This window comes from Mus caroli, chromosome 19 (genome assembly GCF_900094665.2).
Source record: "Mus caroli chromosome 19, CAROLI_EIJ_v1.1, whole genome shotgun sequence".
Taxonomy (NCBI): Eukaryota; Metazoa; Chordata; class Mammalia; order Rodentia; family Muridae; genus Mus; species Mus caroli.
This window is the reverse complement of record NC_034588.1, coordinates 24514579-24522419: the sequence shown is the minus strand read 5'-3', so window position 1 is coordinate 24522419 and position 7841 is coordinate 24514579.

Here is a 7841-nt window from a genome sequence, read left to right as displayed (position 1 = left end):
TGGCCTCGAACTCAGAAATCCGCTTGCCTCTGCCTCCCAAGTGCTGAGATTAAAGGCATGCGCCACCACGCCCAGCTTACTGGCTTAATTGTGGCGTTCTTCAGGCCTGTTGTTCCAACCTGCAGAAACAGGTGGCTTTCAAGAGACTGTAACCTCCTAATAGTTAGTTGCTTATTGAATATTCAAGAACAGTACCAGCTCCTGGTCAGCAAGGCATTGCCTTGTTGCTTAGTGATGCAGAAGGACATTTTCTTTGTTTTTTTTTTAAGTATTATTTATTTTTTGTATATGAGTACACTATAGCTGTCTTCAGACACACAGACAGAAGAGGGCATCAGATGGTTGTGAGCCACCATGTGGTTGTTGGGAATTGAACTCAGGACCTCTGGAAGAGGTCTGAGCCATCTCTCCAGCCCCAGAAGGACATTTTCACAGCCCCTCCTCTTCTGCACTTGCAGGCAGGATCTGGAGTTTGGCATGTGGATGAAAACCCACTCTAGAGAGCCACACAGAGGCTACTGGCCATGATCCAGGGCTCCGAACTCCACTGTCCCAACATACTCATCAGGTCCCCATCACATGTCACTCACAAACTCAAAGGTGAAATCAGTCACTTCACATAATGGGACTTTCCCAGACCCAACAGCTACATAAATAATGTTAAGGAATCTTTTGACTATTTTAAAGTTTAGGCCTTTACCTTAGGCTCCCTCCCAGGTCCTCTAAACTAACTAATTCTGACCTACATCCCCATCATGTGGTCAGGCCTACCTCTCTGCTCGCTCTCAGTCATCCATCCACCTCCACATCTGCTGACTAAATCTCTGATTTCTTCTCCCAGAGACCCTTTCTCTGCCCAGAAATTATGTTGCAAGCTTCTACCACTGCAGGCCATTCCACCCTCTTTGCCAAGCTAAACTGTTCTGCCTGGGATTGTGAGTCTAAATAAACCTCTCCGGGGCTTCTCCTGTCAGGCCCTCGATCACATCAATGAAGGTAAGGAACCAATGCAGGACTCTGTGCTATGGTTGGTGATCATGTGCCCTGGCTGTGGCCACATAGAACCTGGTTTCAATACAATAAGCCATTTGTAGGGAGGATAAAGCACATTTTAAGAAATGCTATCATGAGGAGAAAGAACATAACTGAGGGTGTGGAGGAAGAATCAGACAATGGGGAAAATATTTGCCCACTGCATGCTCCATTCAGTGTTTCCTGCCTGAAAAGTATGCTGAGCTGACTTCAGATTCTGCCCCACAGACAGGTACTAAGGAACCATCTGGTATGTGCTTAATGTTAGAATGAAGCAACTGGGTTTATTCCATAGATGGAGCTCTTTGGCAGTAGAATAGAGACTTCAAGGAAATGGAGTGATTTATTCCAACATCTAAATTCTAGGTCAGCCTGTTGCTCAGATAAATACACTGTATTTGATGATATAATGTTACCAAGATATGGTTGGTATTCTAGCACAGTGCTTAAAAGCCTGTTAGAAATCTGTGGTCATGAGAAGGTAAAGGCAATTGAAGGTGGTCAAATTTAAGTTACACATACCTTAGTTCAAACCCAAGTTCTACTATGCGTGTACCGGATAAATTGTTTGTCTATTGTGAGCTTAAGGTTTGGTTCTTTTTTTTTTTTTTTTCAATCTACTTAAACAAGTAAATTGTGATAGGGGTTTGTGACAGTTAAATAACAGAACTGTGTGAAATGATACATAGAAACAACTTAGCACAGTGCCTGGCTCATTAAACATAGCCATTATTATCTTAGGAAATGAGCTGTTTGCTTCCATCACCAGCTCTGTTTATTTTTGCTCTAAAACCTCTGTGATTCCAAGACAGAAGGAAGGATGAATGCCCAGCCCTCTCACCAACCAGCCAATCCCCCTCTGTATTGCACAGCCTTCAAGAAAAGAAAGGACAGCTCTTCTATCTTTCCACTGTGTTATAATGCTCCCCTAACTAAGGACAGCCTCAAGAACTGGGCATCAAAAATAGAGTGACATCTATTTTATTGTCAAGTCTCTTGATATGTGAAGAGAATTTAGGGAAACAAAAGCCATTTTCTGTTCATACCTTAGTTTAAAATGTATTGTCCTGTCAGATAAATTATCTCCCTTATTTATTCATTCAGATATCTCCTATCACCCCTGGTCAAAAGTCTGGGTAGAGAAAGAACTAAAGGCTTGTTGAGTTAAGGGAGAAATAAAATACATTCATTTAGTACTCACAATGTACAGTCTTCAAAGAAAAGAATTCATTGTTGCTATAATGGTACCATATGAAAAGTAATTTCTGGAAAGTCTACTTATATAACATGTCAGAGTACACATAATTTGGTATAAACAACAAAATCATTTCTTTATTAGAAACCTCAGAGGCAGCTAGCATCCCCCAGGAATGAAGAAATATCTGGAAACTAGAGTGGAAAAAAATACATGGTTGTCAAGATAAAAACTCAGAGGCCACGGTCATCTAAGACTAGAGAAGTTAACAGTGGTGGTGGTCTGGAGTCATACATGCCAGGACTCCATGTCCAAGGAAAGAGGGGACTTAGTGTCCAATGGTAACACCTGCCGGGGGTGTTCCGAGCACTTGGGATTCTACCAGCATTCCCACTGAGGTCAAAGGATGAGCAGGGTACAATTCTGTGGTCTCCCTGCCCTTCGGTCAATCAGAGATGTTGGCCCTGTGCTGAGGCAGGAGATAGAGGTCAAGGTGAACTCCAAAGGACTACTGCTCAAATTTTAAAACACTGTTAAATAACTGGGAATAGATTTCATTGAAATTCAAATATGATGGGTGGGGATAGGATGTCTTTTGGGTAGTTGGCTTTCAAATAAGTTTCCTGGTGCTGGATGATGCTGTCTGGTGGACTGCACTTCCAACAGTGAGGCAACCCAGGCTGTTAAAGCATCTGGTGGGAGCATTACCATAACACTTTTGTTTGGTTTGTTTGTTGTTGTTGGTGGTGGTTTTCTGTTGTTGTTGTTGTTGTTGTTATTGTTTTGTTTTTGTTTTTTTAGGTTTTTGAGATAATGTTTCTCTATGTAATTCTGGCTATCCTGGAACTTGCTCTTTAGTACAGGCAGGCTTTGAACTCACAAAGATCCACCTGCCTCTGCCTCCTGAGTGCTGGGATTAAGTATATGTACTGCCACTACCTGGCTCCTCCACAACTCTTTTGACTTAAATCATTGTCTTGCTCTCTTTCCACCAAACATTGCATATTCTGCATTCCTGACCTCAGAAAACAACGAAGACAACTTTCATCATATTTGACACACCCTTTAGCAGGAAGATGAGTGCCAACCCTCCTGGATCAAACCCTGGGTTCATCCGGAAGACCTTGTCCTCCAGGAGCAAAAGTCATGTGTAAATATCCTCAGCAACTATTTTTAAGTGCCTTCCCGTCTTAGGAAAAGAAGACGTGTGAGGGAGGCCAGAATGAGTGATTCTGTTTAACCTAAGGTCATGTTTTCTCATCTGTGACTACAGATAGTAACAAACTCTTCAAAGGTTGTGCTTCAAGGATTAAATAACTCTCAAGTCTCTGGCACTTGCTTTGTGGATGGGTAGTCCCAGTCATCTCATATACTAGAAGTAGGTGGGAAAACAGAACACAGAGTGTTGGAGGGTTTTGCTCAGGGAGCCTCACTGATGTGGTCATCATCATGCTGCTAAGACCTCCACCACAAGTCTAGAGGAAAGAACTCAGGGAGAAAACAGTCACTTGAAAGTTTGAGTAGAGGGCTTACTTGGGCATCAGAAAGCAATTCTGGTTGCTCTTTATAAACCAATCATCTCTGACCAAGAATTGAAAGAGGAAACTGAGTCAAGAGACTGTTGCAATAGAGCAAATCAGAGATAAAGTGTCCATGGTAAAGTGTTAGAGTTTCAGTGGTAAAAGATGCTGAGAAGTGACCAGATAGATTTGTGATCTGTTTTGGAGACAGTAGTGACACGACAGGTGGATGCACTGGATCTTGGTAGGAAAGGGACAGAAGAATTGAGGTCAGTTCTCATATTCATAATCGGACCAACTGTATCCATACAACAAACTAAGGAACAGCACATTTGGAAGGCAAAGTTGCAGGTGCAGCTGTGAGTGTGCTAGTTGGATATGATCATTGCATATCAGTGTGGATCTGACTACAGAGCAAACAAGGGCACTCAGCTGGGAGTCAGGAGGAGTGCTGTGTGAAGATGAGATGGAGAGAGTTGAGAGCATGCAGTGGTCATTGCAACAAAGTCCTGCATGCCAGAGGAGGAAAGGGACGAAACAGAAGAGGAGCAAGACGGAGGAGGACAGAGGAGAGGAGAAGGAAGTGGAGGAATTGGGAGGCCAGAGGAGGAGTCTAACATTTAAAGGTTAGGAAGAAGAAAACGTCTCATTGGGAAGACTAAGAGGTTTGCAAGAAGTGTAGGATGCCCATGGAGACATGAAACAAAGTAGTTACTTTGAGATGGAGAAATATATAATCTTCATCGTGTGGCTGTGGGGTCAAATATGACAGAGATTTGTCCCTTGAGAGATGTAGCCTGCATATATATGGCCCATGTAGTGACAATAGCAGTTTAAGGATTAGAGTGTTTGTGGGGGGGGGGGGGGATAGTGTGATCTAGTAGGGATATGTATCCAGACAGCTCTTCCATGGAGTTTAAGTGTAAAGGACAACAGAGGATCTAGAGGATAATGGGTCCCTGTGTTGGAACCTTGGTCTTGATAGCACCTGTGGCAACTCATTCCCTCCAAATATGGCTGGACAGGAAACAACCAATGTTTCTGGACTGTATGTGGGCTGAGATTTTTCCTGAATCTTAACTCCAAGACTGGGACTGTACGCCTCTCTGACAGACCACCCAAGAACAAATGTCTGCCTCTACATTCTCCTTCTAAAATGAGCCAACAATTCACATTGAAGGAATGTACAAAATACATAACGGGTGAATCAAAGAACATTTATGATTTCTCCCAAAACCAGAATATCTCTATGCATGTGATGGCAGTCAAGAACAGGCTCTCAAAAGCATGGGCCTCAGGAAAATGGGTGATGGTATTAAGAAAGTCAGACCACTCACATAAAAGCAGACCTCATGTGCATACTGAGGTGCTCATGAAATTCATAATTACTTAAGTTTAATTTCTGAATTGCCAATATATTCATATAATTAAAAGTTCAAAAGGTTTAAGGGACATACAATGATGTCCCCCATCAGCTGTGTGAAGCACCTGACCTTTATATTTCTAGCTCTCTGCTCTGGAGGCAACCAGTGATTTTGCTCTCTTTCATCCTTCCGTATACAGGTGCATATGTATATATGTTCTCCCCACTCTCTAGCTTTTGTTGAAAGTGACATTTTACTCCACATTTTCTTCTTCATCTACAGAACCAGGAATCTGACAGCAAAGATGAGAAGTGAATTTTTGTTAGTCCTACCAAACAAGTATTGAACTCAGGATAAATATTTTGGGAGAAAGTATTTATTCTATAGCAGGCATGGTATCTGGAGTCTGGGTAGAGTTCTCTTGTGTGTCTAGGGATGATGCTTGCTGAATGAATTGACTTATAGGAAAATGGAAGGTGCCTGAGAAAGCAAAAGTAAGAGATCCAATGTGTGTGCTTAAGCATTCTTACACAAGCAGAGATGTTCTAGAACTTACCATCACTCATGTTTGCTCACCATCACCCACCCTTCTTGGAAGACCCTACCCTCTTGCCAGCACACCCGCAGGCCCTTGGCTGGCTCTCTCTGAAGCTAATGGGGTGCCAAGATCACCACCTGTCTCCTGTCAAAGCTGGCTTTGTATTGCAAACGCCTCTACTTTGGCTGACCATCAGTGCAATGCTGCCATGGGATCTATCACATCACTGGGTCCCCAAGCTCCTGCTTTGAAGTCCAGCCCTCAGCTGCTGGCCTGAGACACTCTCTTAGCAAGAGGCACAGGCCTCTTGAACATAAACCAGTTCTAATATCTTCTCTTTAAAAAAAAAATAGATTCCAGCTTTTTAAATGACCGTCTGACATGCCCAGTGACGTGAAGCCCATTTCCAGATGATCTCCAGCTGTCACAACAGCGCTGTGCCTGACTGGCAGAGTCGTCCCAGAGGCAAGGAGCAGGAGTTCTTCTCACATTTGACCTGACAACAGTAATTGTGATGAGAGATCAACTTGAGATCCTCAGAACAGCTACTTGTAATTACAGCAATTAATGCGCGTTCACTGCTTTGCCATTCATGAAGCACGGTTATGAGCACTGTCATAATATGTTACCGAGTGATGGCATCTCGGGAAAGAACATGGATGAACTATTTTCCTACCCAAGCTTGGAGTTCAGGAGGAAGCACACAAGTTCTTACACAGAGGTTAGCTAAGCAGACTACAATGTTAAGCATAAAGGTATTCTCCATTGCCAGACTCAAAGGTGATGACAGGAAAATTTACTGAATCATGAATTTGAGATGCACACAGCATGGGAGGAAGCTCCAAGCAAACTGAAGTCCTATAATAAAGGGTTTGAAGCTAAGGGCTGCTGAGCAACTGACTGGCTAGTATGTGCTGTCTGCTGTTTTGCATATAGCATACGTAACAAGAAGCTTTGTGTTACAGTCTAGCAACCAAAAGACACCAAGCAGTGGATTTTAGTTTCTCTGCCTGGGGTCTTTGCTTCCTACATTTCTGGTATTCTCTATTGCTTCCTACGTGTTCTGCTTCTTTCAATTTGAATCTAGGAAGTGTTTAGTGATTCCTAGTCCAGCATGCTTCTTCATGTGATGTTAGTCTGGGACTAACTTTTCCCTATGAACTTGCATGATGATAACCAAATTTTTCGGAGAATAGGAGCTCCCGGTTGTCTTTTGTCTTGATCTGGATTGCATTGCATATTTCTATATAATGTAAAAGGATTTAGCTTGATTACTATCATACAAACCTAAGCTGAGCAAAATCATAGTTCAATTTATCTGGTTGTCTTGGTTATTTTTCTGTAACTTTAATTTTTCCAAACCTTATTTTGAATGATGGTTCTTAAATGCTTTAACCTCCCTTGTAGCCCACCACCCACCAAAGGGAGTGGAAAAGAAAGGATACAGAGGAAGTGGACCTGTTTGGAAAGGTTCTTTGGAGCAACTCCCATCTCTGTTGTCTGGAAATCAGCAGTTCAGTCTACAGGTTAGCAGGCAGTGGCAGCGCATTCCACTTGCCAACACCTCACTGAGACACCAGCAGTCCAGTTTAGTAGAGTTGGGTCAGCAACAGCAGTAGCACAACCTAGCAGAGACAGCCAGGCCTCAGCATTGCCTCAAGTTAGAAGAAGGGACAAACAACAGGAACACCAGAAGTTCTCAGCTGTGCCTCTCTCAGGAACAGAGCATGCTGCACTGCTAGCTCTGCACTGCTTGCACCAGCAAGCCAAGCTCTCTCTTCATCACTCCAGTGAGTCAGTCCTATTTATACCCTCTCAACATCACATGTCCTCCACATGCCTTGCCTCAACATGGGTTTTGCCTCAGCATATGCATCCAATCAGCCCAAGTCCATGGAAGCAGGAAGAAACTGCAGTACACCACCAGAAGTTCCGTGGTTTTTCTCTCTATGGAGTCTTAACAAATGCAGCTCAACTATGCAATGTAAGGTGAGCCAACATATGTGTGTTGTTAACAAGGGATCCTTCATCATGTGTGCTTTCAGCAAAATACCATCCAACTGACTTTCCAAAGAACCCTTGTTTCCACTTCACTTTTCTATTGCTATTATAAGATACCATGACCAAGGCAACTTGTAGAAGGAAAAATATATATGGGGCCATGATCATCATTGTGGGGAGCAAGGCAGCAG